The following is a 5,939-nucleotide window of genomic DNA, read 5'->3' as shown; positions in this document are numbered from 1 at the left end:
CCAGAGACAAGTTAGTGAACTCTTCCGTTGTCTTTGATTGGACGCCACATCTGAACATTAATTGGAGATAAAGTTTTAACTGAATTTCAGGAGCAGGACCAAGCCTCAAGCACTCCCCCACTTCCGGCCACACTCCTATAAATATCCACCCACTCTAAACCTCGGCCTGTTCACGTTTTCTGCATCCCACCCTCCCTCCCTCTTGTTAAACCGTTTCACTGATGGTTATCATGTTTCATAGCCTTTATCCTTCCGTCCCACATGGAGACCTCGGGGATCTGCAAGGCCCGGGAGCCGCAGTGGATCCTCGACTAAGCCTTCCCCCAAACCGCGAAACTCTCACCCTGGCTTAATCTCCCCCAATCAATGAAGGTTCGCCCCCAGCCGAGGCGGGGTCCCAGCTAGTGAAAGGAACATTACACTTTAATGGAAAGTTAAAATACAGCTTCGGTTAATGACCTATTTTGCGGAAAAATTGCGTGAATTAAAAAAAAGTAATTGCAAGCTCCTGCAAATATGGTGAAAACTGCTTAAATTTGCGTAAACTAGTCCTGGAGGGACTGACAGGTGGACGGTGTTGAACTGTGTGACGTCACCTCTTGCACGTCCTGGTGTTCTCCATCGTGAACAGCAGGTGGTCCGCCACCGGGCAGGTGTAGGTTCTACCAGATGAAGAGGCAGCCTCCCGCAGGACGGGAGACAGAGTCCGGATCTGGTCGAGGACCGCGGTGAGGAACTCGTGGGCGTCCTGAAACGCGCAGAAAAAAACCCACAAAGATGAGTTTAAAACGCTGAACGCAAAAACACATCGGGAGGAGGTTAAAACGAGCGAACGGAGGAGCGGCCGACTCACTTTCTGATCCCAGTCCCTGAAGTCGGGAGCGGCGAGGGCGACGGCGTCCTTGAAGGAACGCAGGCAGCGTCTCTTTCTCATGAGGTCCGTCGAGGTGTGACAGTCCTTGATGTCGGCCAGTCGTCTGCAGGAAGGAAAGAGAATCTAAATCCGATCTTTCTTTTTCGACCTCGGGGGTTTGGAGGGGAGGGGGGGGTCCGTACCTCAGCAGCTGAGCGGAGGGGTGTCGACCCCAGACGGGTTCTGTACGGCCGACGCTCCCGACGAAGTCCTCCAGGACCAGGAGGCTCTGCAGTGTGGAGTTCATGTAGCAAGTCATGCCGACGTTGGGAAACCTTGACGCACAAAACCAAAGAAAACGAGTCAGAACGCACGTCAACATCGTCACTTGGTTCGCCGACCAATCACAGACGAGAGCTGATATTTCCATTTGACGGGTTGACGTCTCGTACTCACCCGAAGCGGTCGCTTCTGACGGCGTTCGCATCGTTACTGGATCTGAAGCATTTTCGTTTGTTTCTGCGGAAAGAGATCAAAAACGCACAAACACACGGTCAGTGAACACGTCAAGAGTTTCATGTACGTTTCCCTGCAAAGCTGAAAGTTATTCAGAAAAAAACTCACGAGCTTTAACGCAAACACAAAATGCTGTTCGTTGGTCGGTCGTGAAAAAAAACAAAAACATCTTAAATTCGAATCTGCTGACAAACATCAAACGTCATTTTCAAGTCAAAGTTCGATTGTTGTAATTATATGAACTGGACCTTTAAAGTCGGAGAGTGAGATTTGGAAGATCGGAAAATACGGAGGCAGTTTTTCTCTTACTTGCTCGGCAAGTCATTCAGCAGGTTCTCGATCAGTAGATGCATGTTGATGACATCGTAGTTGAAGCAGTCTGATGACGACGGGTCGTCTGACATGTGGAAGGTCTCCGCCAGCTCTGGTTTGAACGTCACCGCCTTCTTCAGCTTCGGGACCGAAGTGGACGGTTCCTGTCTGTCCAGTTTGTCCTTGTCCTTGCCCCGTTTCCGGTTGTCCAGTTTTTGTCTCACCTTGTCTTTGACGGAGCTGGTAGCGAACAAGTACACGGGGCATCTGAGACGCAAAAACAAACGCAGAAAGACACGCAGGTTAAGTGACGTGAAAAGGACGATTTTTAAGAAGCCGTTCGCTACGAAAAAAATCAGACTAAACGTCGAACCGAAGAATTTGCACGATGAAGATTCGTCGACTTCCACCGAGTCGAATGAGAGTCGTTACCTTTCTGCAGGATACGAGGAGTCCGTCTTTATTTCTTCGCTCGCTGGAACGACCGGACAACAATCCTGTTGGAGACGAATCGCAGTTCAATAACGACGGAACAGAACATCCGACATTTCTCAGTCGTCGCCGAAGTGTTTTCGTTCGGTCCTCGTTCGTCAACATGTGATTACACCGGCTCTTCCTGTCAAACGTACCGTGCACATTTTAAAAGGCCACCAGGACGTCTTCTTCTTGGCCGGTTTGGTTGGTTTCTTAGCGTTTGAGGCGGCGTTGCTGTTGACGAAGAGAAACACGTTGAGTTGCTTTATCCTGAGGTGAAGATCAACCATAACGTTTTGGTCATTTCCAGTTTATTTTATCAGGAAAAAAATCTTAAAAAAAAAAAATCTAAATGCAAACAACATGAGTGTAGAAACTACTAAATATATTCAGGATGTAGTTTCCTACTTTTCCTGTGAAGCTGTCAGCTTCTCCTCAGCTTTCTTCTTCTGTCGAGTAAAAAGAGAAATAATATTATCAGAAAATTGTCATTTAAAACAAAAGAAAGTTGAAATATTAATACTGCAGACAACAACTGTGAATCTGTGACACTTTGGGCCAAACATACCACGAAGAAACCAAAGATGGATTTCATGCAACTGGTCTTTGATTTCCCAGCTGGTGTCGCTGAGATCGGAGCTGTGGTGGCAGCGAGGTCGTCCGGGTAACTGTTGACGAAGAAAAGATTTATTTTCTGCTGTGTCATCATTTTTAGACACCAACAAATCATTAACGATGAGCATAAAAATCCAAAATGTGCTGCACAAAACAATGTATTTATACATTTACACACTAAATTATTGATACTCAAAAATGAATATTTATATACATATATAAATTAATTTATTAAAAAATCTAAACTACTGGAAAAAAACCTGTTTTCCAGTCACAAGTGTGAGACTTTGATATTAACTTGCATAAAGGTTTGATGATGGAAACCAAACAATGAAACTGTAAACAACTTTTTGTTTTGTTTCATTAAAGTCACCCAAAGGAAAAAAAACAAACAATAAATCACAAAGATGAAATTAAAGCTCGACATCGTTAAAATAAAAGTTTTGCGTGAGCGTACCTCCTCCGAGGGTCGGAGGGCGTCTGGTTTTCTGCCATCCCGGTTTTAACTCGTGTTTTCTGTTCAGAACAAAACAACAACCGTTTCAGTATTGACATGAAAATTGAACGTTTCTTCAAAAGATGCTGTCAGAAAAAAAAAAAAAAATCGCAAATATTTGACTCGATGAAAGTTCGTTTACCGTCGACCGTTTTATTTCACGAGTTCACGTGAAAAGCAGAAAAATCGACGGAAAAAAATGTCGCGTCAGATCTGTGAAACCCACCTTTGGTTGCGAAGAGCCAAACATCTTTACGGTTCGTCGGATCTTCGGCGAAATCTTCTGCTCTGTTCGGACGTTCAACTAATTCTGATCTCAGTGATTCTCAAGACAAACGGATACGGAACGTCAACATTGGTTTGTCATCAACTCTATCGTGATGTCATCGAGAACCAACTGTGATGTCATCTCGGTGGGAGAACTCCGGGGTCGCCGTGGCGACCTGCTGACCTTCCGCGACGTTATTTTTTCATCACTGGTGGAATTCAACCAATAACATTTACTCAGCGTTGTACTGAAGCACAGTTTTAATGTACTTTACTGAAGTATTTCCCTGTTGTGCCACTTTCTACTTCAACCCCACTATATTTGCAGACAAATACTACACTGAATGCTTTAATTTCTGGTTATTTTGCATTTTATACCGAGATGAAAAATGTAGGTACACAGTAATAAAGTAATTAAAATGAGGACATTCATGAATCAATATGTCAGGGTTTTCCATGACACTATATGGTTTAGGTGCAGCATCCGAGACATCATGGGCACCAACTAAAATGAATGAATGTAAAATCATTGTAAAAATGATCTAATTTTGTAATTTCCCCCACGTGGACGTCTTTAACAAGTCTTGAAACTTATTTAGTTGCTTTTTAATATCTGCTCTTGCAGACAGTAAAGGTAAAAAAAAATTATGGTAAATTGCATATTTTTAAATGAAAAAATGCTCTTCGGGGAAGATCCTTGGGTTCGGTTGTTAAAACCACAATGTCTCTTTTCCTTCGTGTTTTTACATTTGTTTGATAAATATAATGAATCATAAGAATATCACGCGGCTTTTGGTTTAATTGTTGGAAGTCTTATTTTTACACTTGGTTGGAGCTCGGCTAGCTTTGTTTTAAGCTTGGCTAATATGACTCAGCAGGTTATTTCTAAAAAAAATTGTTTGGTTTTTGACTTTGTATATTTTCCACTGAGACGAAGGCACGCACATAAAATTAAAAATTAAAAAAACGCTCAGTTTAGCTGCGAGAAGGTTTCACTGATCAGTCTTAAAGTTAAAACTTCAGTTTAAATGTTCATCGTAGCTAAAACTGACCTCGTTTGAACTTTGTGTGCCGAATTTGGAAAACGTGTGCAGTGTTATTAAAATCATTTAAAGCTCATGACCACAGTGTGAACACTTTGCTCGCACACCGGAATAAGACGCCACCGAGTCCAAAGCCTTCGCGACGTAACTTGTAAACGTTGAGCAGGTCGGATCTGCGGCAACTGAGGAACATTTGTTTCGACGTTTTTGCGTCCAAGGAGGTTCGATCCGTTTATTAAATCCAAGGCTTCACCCACTTCTCCCATCAGCTCTGTGAAAGTTTGACGGGCGTCTTCAATAAAGACACAAAAGATTAGCTTGGGCATCTTGTGTTAACTTTTATTCATGATTTCGATAAAGGTCAGATCACATTTAAAGGCCAATTAATCAGGTCATTCCAAAGGCTTGTGGGATTACGTACGACGGACCGAACAATTCATCTCCCCGTTATTACAACACGTGTCAGCAAATCAGTTCATTTGATAGTTTTGTTCCTTTTTTTTTTTAACAAAAAGAAAAAGGCAGAACATCACTGAAAGCAGCCTTTAACTTGAACTACATACAACGTGGCCAGACGTTTTGTGCTCTCATCCCTTTCAGGGCTCCGTCATCAGTATTCCTTTTGATTCGACTGCTGGATCCAATTTGAATGGCATCCCTGATGTTTTCCGGTTTCCAGTTCAAAAACCGAGCCGCACCTTAATTCACCTGACAAAGGCGAACAAAGAGCCAGCTCCCCGCGGGTCTCTTTATCTTTCTTACTTTTAATTGGGACACTCCATCAAAGGGGGGCGGGTGCCGTGGGGCGGGTGGGGGTGTCTTGCCAATGAAACACTGTGTCATTTTAATTTTCTCTCATTAGCTTTTAAATTACTTAGCGGTCCTCCGACGGGAGACCAGTCATTTTTTCTTTTCTTTTTTTTTTTGTTAGATGGAAATGAAAGAGCGGCGGGGGTAAAATGGGGAGAAAGAAAAAAGTAAAATAAAATGAGCTCCTGTCCCCCTGCTGATGTCTTCGTTCTAAATGGAGGATTTCTGAGCTTTGACCTGTCAGACCGTGGATTTAAAGAAGAGATTCGATTCATGACTACAAAGATTTGAGGTTTTTCAGGTGAATTTTCCTCAGCGGGCTTTCAGCTCTTTGGGAAACCAAACACGGACATTTGACACAAACTGTATGTTAAAAAATGAAAAACACATTAAACTACTGAATTTGATTTCTTTATTATGTTTTGAAAAGGAAACTTAATCGTCCCATCTATTCCTCGGACATTCCTCGGACTAAAAGATACTCGTCGGCACTAAAATCTCAGAAAATTCTTCCAATTGTGACAAAGAATTTCCCCTTAAACTTAAGAGTAGG

The sequence above is a fragment of the Embiotoca jacksoni genome, unplaced genomic scaffold (assembly GCF_022577435.1).
Source record: "Embiotoca jacksoni isolate LCO1_2020_lvr unplaced genomic scaffold, fEmbJac1.0.p SCAF_48, whole genome shotgun sequence".
NCBI lineage: Eukaryota > Metazoa > Chordata > Actinopteri > Embiotocidae > Embiotoca > Embiotoca jacksoni.
Note: the sequence above shows the minus strand (reverse complement) of the source record.